Below are 8,726 nucleotides of genomic sequence, written 5' to 3' on the forward strand. Positions count from 1 at the left end.
ATCATCAACAGGTTTCCAGAGATGAAAACTGCTGTTTCCAATACTGGAGAGATTGTTATAAAAAGTAATAATAACCTTCATCACTCTGTGGTGCTGGTATTATGCATTCTGTTTTGTATATATTAACATATTTACTATTTACACCCAGCCAGAGGCAGGGACTTTAGTGTCCCCATATTTTCAGGACGTTTGACCCCAGCACGGGTACATCCATTTCTGTGCACCGAGTGCTGGGGACAGGTGAAGCCACCAGGTCTCATGCACAGGCCGGAGGGAAGATGCGATGTTCACCTGGATGCACCTGGATCATGAAGACCTCTGAATCCCACGCCAGAGTGAGACATGGCTTTAAATGTAGGAACAAGATTGGCTTTCAGGGAAAAGTCTGATTTTTAAGGCACAAATAGACATTTCTAGAGTTACTCCTTGCTACAGTTTAGTCCCTCCCCCCCCTTTTTTTAAAGGGTTATGAATGAGGTCTCTTTCTTTCTTTTCTTTTTTTTTTTTTTTTTTTAACATATTTGGTTGTTGCAGGGTCTCACTATGCAGCTTGGACTTGTGGTGATCCTCCTGTATTCAGCATCCCCAGCACTGGGATTACAGGCGTGCACCCCTACGCCGGGACTCTACCCACCCAAGGGCAGGGCTGGCATAGCATACGGTGCCGGGGATTGAACCGTAGTCCCTGTGCTTGCCTAAGCTTGCCTAAGCAGGTGCTTTAGTCCACTGAGCTGTCTCACTGGTCCCTAAATGAGGTTTCTTATTGAAAAATTTTTTCTTATTCCAGGTCAACTTTCCTTCCCACCCTGTTCGTCATCAGCACTTTCAAGCCTGTGCTGATCAATAAAAGCACATTTACCACAGGAGGTTGGAATTGTTCCTTCTGTTTCTTTTCCTGATCTGAGGCCTCTTGGCAAAACCACTATTTTATATCAGTGACTGTGAATGCCAACCACTGTACTAAATATTCTAAAGTTTAACTCTCAGCATTAGCCTGACTCTGTGATAGATAGTGTTATTATCACATACAGTTTACAAATGAGACCTTGAACTTTCTGGCTTTGAAGTTGGATTCCTAAGTGTGTAGAGCACTGCTTTCCCTATCTTCCTATTTTCAAACTCTTGCACACAGTAGGCACTCAACAAATGCTGATCGAACCAAGCCACATCCTGGGGTCCTAACAGTGAGTGTACCAGTTTTTGTTGGTGTCTAGCCACACAGCACCACTCGGCTGAGCAAAACACAGAGCTATAGAAATGGAAAGATAAGAGGAACAGGAAAATTAAATATTGATGCTCACTCACAATGGAAGCACTGGGTTCAGGGCGAATGTGGAAACTTCAGGCAGAGCTTTTTAATTCTTGTACTGTCCGCTTGGCTCTCTCCTTCTAAAGAGGGTCCCCATAGCTGAGAATAATTCATGCTTTATTTAAAGCCCGCTCCCTGTGAGCTTGCCCTGGAAGAATTTCTCTTATTGAATTCTGGGTTTCTTTTTAATCATCTTCTGGGCAAATGAGTAAAATTTCTCACATGGCCAAAGATGGACCCCCCTCTAATGACAGGACTATTTTCAGGGCCTAGGACTGATCCTCACTCTGTAAGTAGCAGCCATACTTATGTTTTTTGTTCCTTTGTAATTGAAATCCATCAATTAGGTGCTAGTAAAGAGCCCAATGCAAATCGTAAAAATTTTCAAGGAAATGAGCCTTCCTTGGAGAAAAAAATAGAAAGAGTTTCCAACTTTAATATTGCTTCTTATTTTAATGATCCAGCTTTAGCTTCAAGATGCCATTTGCTGCATTATTCAAGAGTAGTTTACAAAAGGGTTTTGATCTCTGGCTTACAGCTGTTAAAGCCAAGGGAATCCTAAGCAGCATGAAATTAACTTAGAGATGCTGTGGATTTGAAACACAGTCCTTCTCTTTGCTCCTGGATTAAAAATCTGCCTCGGGGTGGGATTGGTGCTTTCTACCACACAGGATCTCAGTTAGAGAGATCCCGAATATGTTGCCAAGCTCCCTCCCCCTTTAATAACAACAAAAAAAAACCCCCCCACAACCCCAACCCAACCTCCAAATCCGGTAAATGCAAGCCCAACAAAACCGAAGGCAAGGAAAAAGAAGAAGGCAGAATCCCAACACCCAGAGCAACTCATCAACCAAAAGGCAAACAGACAGGAAAATCAGCAGAAATATGTGAGAGGCTGGACTGGACCTAACTGAGCTGTGCCATTTGTTACTCACAACACAATAGCTTCAGACATGGTGATTTCAGACTGCAGTGGCATTGCAATGATCGGTAATGCAGGTGTTCTAATGCAATTAGGTCCTATTTGCTTTCGTGCTTTGCATTCGTTCATAACAGGGGAGGCTTTCTAAGCTCCGATGACAAAGGACTATTTTAGATGTTTATAATTTCTATACACATCTCCCGGGAGAGTATCATGAAATGATAGATATATAGGATCATCTAAAATCTGCTTTCTTATTTCAGCTGGAAGATTTTCTTCAGCATCAAATGCTTTGTCTTATGCAGGTCTTGCGCCCAAACTTAACCAAGATTTCTGTTTCAGTTATTAAAGCAGAAAATTCAAGCATTCAGGCAGTAAAACCCAGCCAGGCAGTTGCATGGCATTAGAATATCTTGTAGCCATCAGTATATGCTTAAATGAGAAGCTGGGAAAGAGAAAGCCAAAGGACTCAGATTATCTTCCCTTGGCAGAGAAGCAAATTTCCTGCCTCTGCACCAGGGATTTGTGGGGCTTCCCAGAATGCATTGCTCCATCAGAGACACTTTTTTGTCTCTGTATCTGACATAACAGCTATTAGAGCAAAAGGTCTGCTCTCACAAGCCTGAAAATGATCTTCTGTTACAAGAAAAAAGGAGACAGACTCTGAGACTTTTGCTGGAATTCTTGCAGCTTAGCAGGAGCAATTAGCACTGATTTTGGGGTGTGTGGTTTGAGATTGGATAGTGGTGGACTTTGATCTTTTGAATCATATGAGCTGCCCTTGAAAATTATTGTGAATTTTTAAAAAGAGGCTTTCTGTGTTTTCACAGGTGTGATGACTACTAAGCACTGAAAATCATTGCTACAGTGGGTCAGAACACTGGAAGGGTGATCTTGGTGGGATTGTGATTTAAATGATGTAGGGGAGGTTCATACTGTGTGTCTTCTAAATCTAGCTACAGGGCAGAACAGTAAGTGCTAAGTAAACAGAATATACTCCTTTGAGTGTGAAATAAACATCCACACAAAGTTCCACGTGAGGTAGTGCAAACATGACTTCTGCAAAAACCATGGCAGAAGGAGATCTTTCTTCATTGGCTATGTGTTCTCATCGCTAATGTTTGTATGTGCGTACTGGGTGCTTTTACTCAGGTGCAATCTGGAATTAATGAAGACTTGCTCATTAGTCAAGTCCCTATGGGTCTCATAATCATGTTTGAATCTTAACAAAGTTGTATCCCAAAGTAATAAGCCTGGTCTGCACCCCTTATCCATGCAAGATCCTATAATCAAGACTGACTTAGGCCTGTGCCTGGATCTCTAATCTAATCTCTAATGTGGGCTTCATGATGTAACAACACTAAAAGAATCTGTATGCAGAAAGACTGCACTCAAATTCCAGCCCTTTTACTCACTTGAAATGGGTCTTGGGTCAAGTTATCTAGTAACTTTGAACTTCCTGTTATCCTTGGAACAAATTAACCAAAATGTAGCCCAATTTTTATAGATCGTAACCATAGCTGTTGAGCATTAACCACTGGGCTGTTTCCTATAGGACAGCCAAAGGTCTTAGTAATGGAAGATAAGTGTCTCAGTTACTTTCTCATTGCTGGGACAAAATATCTGACACCTGAAAGTTAAAGGATGAAAGGTTTACTTCAGCTCATTGTCTGCAGAGGTTCCAGGGCATGGCTGGCTTCAAGGCAGGGTGGCATGGCAGAAGGGCACTGCAGTGGAGAAACACTCATGCCGTGGAAGGCAGCAGCAGCAAGCAACTACTTGGAGCTTCCATTTCCCTTTTATTCTAACCCAGCGATATGACTGTAGGTTGGGGCCTTCTACACCTAGGATGGACCTTTGCATTATCTGTGCCAATTTAGTATCACACACCCTTAATCCTAGCACCACACACTCACAGTCAAACCACTTTCCAAAGGCCCCACCTGTGAGTGCATGAGGCTTTGGGGGAATATCTTGATGCAATGAGTGTTTCCCATCTCCTTCTGTCTAGTCTGTTTGTTCACACATGTTCAAAATAATGAAAATGAAGTTAAAATCAGAATTCACCCTGGCTGACAATTATTCTTGGTACAAGAAAATAACAAACATCACAGCATTACCTTCATGCCTGGGGGATTTGCCTTGCTCATCCTAGAGCAAGACTTCCTAACCTTAGCACTGTTGATATGGATACCTAGGTAAGTCTTTGCTGCTGAAGGCTATTCTGTGCATTGTTGAATGTTTATCAACACCCATAGCCTACATATCAGATTCTTATTACACTTTTTCTACTTCTGACCACTAAAATTGCTTGCAGGCATTGCCAATGTTTTCTTGATGGGAAATCACCCCCAGTTGAAGGCCACTGACATAGGAGATTGACAGACTGTGGGGAAATCCTCCTGGTTTTGATTCCGAGACCACCTCGGCCAACGCGAACCTGGCTGCCAGCCAAGATTCACAGCCTTAAATAGCTGCAAATGTACGAGGAAGGATAGAAGCAGTATGCATTATCATCAAATATCAGCTCACTTATTGGGAGAGAAAAAAGGACAAGTGTATCTTGAGGTTTGGTCTTTCCTTTTTTTAAAATATAGTTTTGTGTTTAACTTCTTCAAGACACAATATGGTCTTGAGAGAGACATCATCTCTAATTTTTGAATACCTTGCATGAAGAAGGTATTTGGCCAATTGGAATCACATATTCAGGTTGTCTACAGAGACAGAAAGAAAGATAGGCCAACATAGACATGTATTTTCACGTGTGTAAAACAATTAATGGCATTAGCAGTATATAATCACTCCTAATATACATTTAATTCATTGATTCTTATTTTGTAGCTGGCTCCAGGCTTCTCTGCACCCGATTTCCTGGAAGCACATCATTCTTTACCTTCATAGCAGAATTTATGGCAGATAATGTTCAGTCACTGTGTGGATGTTTCCTGCCCATTCTAGCAGTAATACAATGCGATCTCCTGATCCTCACCTAAGAACTGAATACAGATTCTCTAAGCTGCCTTGAACCTTTAAGAATAATACCAAATTATACCTAGTCTGTAAATAGGAGATGATTTTTTTTTGCTCCATCTAGTTGCTTTCTACACACTTTAATATATGAGTGAGTGATTTATAACACTAGTGACAAAGCCGCAACACAGCTTGAAATTTTTTTTATAACAGCTGTAATACCACATCTATCATAATGAAAAATGTGTACGAAATCATTTTCTGCCAAAGAACATCTTCCCGGATTCTATTAAGAACTTGCTATCTACATGAATGCCAAATTTTGCTGCAACACATTGCTTTAAAAGGACCCTCCTGGGCGGGGCCCATTGTAGCCTTTGGAGTGACTAAAATCCCAATCAAGGGTAATAAATTTAAGATGTTGGGGGGAGTCTCCAGAGAAGGAAACTAGAAGAGTTAAAATGATGGTGAAGTAATTTTTTTTTTTAAATAAAAGAAGTAATTTCACTGGGACATTACTGAGTTTGGCAGTTGGATGGATTTAGATTCTATTGTGCTTGTAGTTCCTGTCACATTTACTGGGGAGCTATCAACTTCCTGCTGTTTCCAATTTTTAAAAGAATATAATAGTCCTGCTTGCCCATTATTACTGCATTCTATTTGTAGTTATGTCTTCTTTGAGGAAAAGCAAAGAACTTCACCTTGATTTGTGCCCTTGATGAACAGAATCTTTTGCATCAGCCAGAATGGCCTGTCTTCTTGGGAATTCAGAGAGGCTGCTCCTGAGTGTCAGATGATTGCAAATTCCTTCCATTCATGAAAACCTGCTGGTGCTAACTTTAGTATTTGAGCCAAAGGAGCCCTGTCCATAGTGCTGAATATTATATATCATCAGATATTTCTTGAATTTTTAAAAAGAATGTTTTTAACTGAGGTCTTGAGTAAGCCCAAACAACTTCTCCCTGCAGAAAGTTATTGCAGGTTTCTCCTGTTTTTATTTTTTCATTACATTTTTCTGTATAGAACATTGGAGTAAATCACTATTGTAGGTGAATTATTTACTTTTTGACATTTGAGAGCATGCGCTACTCTCTCAATCCACGCCTCATCTTTTACTAATCTCCATGCACATCTAGGGCTCCCATTTAGTGTCACTAGAGAAATTTATTGCATCTTAAGTTCAAAGGGAGGGTGAGCATGCATTAGGTACCTCATATGGAGGAAGGGATGTGATATTTTACATTTCATGGAAGCCTCATGACAACACGGGGAGTTCTTATCATCTTAATTATACAAAAGATAAATTTAAGCGTAGTGAAATTGAGTAATCCACTGTTTGTCATAAAGCAGGGGACATAAGCATAGAAGGCTTCATTCTTAATATTTTTCTAATATGCTAGACCAGGGAAGGGTAATATTTTGAGGTAAGGGCCAAGAAAAGTTTCCATCTGCTTTTGTGGCTGTGTTTGCAATTGTTTTGGTTGCTATCTAGGATAGCCACTAGTGGCGGATAATTTGCACTTGGAGCTCCAAAGATTTTCTATATACTGGTCATGAAACAATTTCTTTTGGTAGATCAGAAATATATCAAGTTCTGATAGTTGGTAATAACCCCAAAATCATGTAATAAAACGACCTTACTTTGAATTTGTGATTTGCAAATAGAAAATTCATTTTACATATGTCATCTCATTTAATTTTGCCATAACCCTGTAAGACAGGGAGGCTGGAAAAGATTATTTCTCATTTTCAAGAAGAAGCTGAACTCAGATTAAGTGATTTTATTACAGGGCAATAAATCATATATGCTCCTTTATAAAGCACTGCCTCTTGGTGTGAAGATGGGTATTTTTCTAGAATTCCTGAGTGTCTAAAATTTGTCTTCAAGTTCATTCTAGAATATTTCGATCTTATCTAGTCTGAACATTGTGCTTTGTAGTGCATATTTTGTTGAATTGTGTAAGATCCTGGTGTAAATGAGTACTGTGTGTGGTGGTGCACCCTGGAACCCTAACAACCAGAGAATTGAGGAGGCAAACTCTCCACACACCTGCCATGCACCCAGGAAGAGCTGTATTCTATCAAGTGAAATTTGCATGACTTTATTCCTATGAAAATTTCCTTTCAAGTGTCAGTTTCAGAAAATGTATTTGGCATTTTTACATTGGTTGTGCAACAATTCTCTGTTTTAGAACAAAAAAAATCACCCAGTTCTATATATACATTCGTATGTACATTATGTATACGAAGATAAGAAGATTATTAAAATATGAGGTATACTCTATTGTTTGTGGATTTTGTATTGGGTCATATATATTTCCATGTATGAGAACGTGATTTTTTTGGGCTACATTCATACTTTCTAAAAGAGATATACCATTATTTATTTGTGTCTACTTTATTGTATATTCTGATTATTTCCAGCTTTTAAAATTAAATTCTGTAACTCTAACGTTAGGTGAAGCGCTAACTACTTCTTTAGGATATACTCTGGGAAATTAAGGGAGAAAAGAGATAAAAAGAAATCAAGTAAAAAATTTAACAGTGAGATTGCAAACGTTCTGCATTGTGAGACCTCAGCACACATTATGTTTCTATCATACCTGCAAAGTTCTCTTTTATCCATTTGAAAATAACCTCCTTTATCCCCCGTTAAGAAAATCTCCGATTGATTTTCTGTCAGTATAGTTTTTCTTTTTGTAGGTTTTTAAAATAAATGCAATCGTACAGTACATGGTCGGCATCTGCTGCTTCACTTAGTCGGATGCTTCTGAGATTCATGCCTATTGATGTGAATGTGAATTCTTCATATTTCTCAATAATATTTTGTTGAATGATCAGTTTACAATTTAACCATTGGTCAACATTTCAGTTATGTTTCATTTGCAGTTATTATGAATAAAGCTGCCATGAACTGTTGAATACAGTTTTTGATGTAATCCTATGTTTTTATTTATCTTGGGCAAATTTCTAGAGATTATTGGATTATAGGCATAATATTTCACAAGAACTTTGTCAAGCTAGTTTCCAGGGAGACTAATACTTTGTACTTTCATTAATACTTAATGAAAATTATAGTTGCCACATATATTTCTTTTATTGGATGGAAACTGGGACCACTAAAAGATTTATAAACCAAGCCCTAAAACCTTTCTGCTCTTCTTGTGGTGGTGGTGTTGGTGACTGAACTCACGGCCTTTGAGATAGGCAAGTGCCATAGCACTGAGCTACAACTTCAGACTTAGTTGCCCCATGTTATTAGACTTGCTGTTAGTCTTTTTAATTTTAACCTGGATTTTTCTTTGCTATGTAGTAATTTCTCATTGTAATTTTTATTTGTAACTGTGCGTAAAGTAACATTAACTTTTTCTGTCATACCCTTTCTAATGTATAATTTAATGAATTTTAACACATTTTCTGAATGACTAATGATATTGAATGTTCTTTCATGTTCATATTTTTAAAATTGTTTTTTGGTGTGAGAATATATTTTATGTTCATTTCTTAACTTTTTTTCTTGTTATT

The sequence above is a fragment of the Octodon degus genome, unplaced genomic scaffold (genome assembly GCF_000260255.1).
Source record: "Octodon degus isolate 3935 unplaced genomic scaffold, OctDeg1.0 scaffold00077, whole genome shotgun sequence".
NCBI classification, from domain to species: Eukaryota; Metazoa; Chordata; class Mammalia; order Rodentia; family Octodontidae; genus Octodon; species Octodon degus.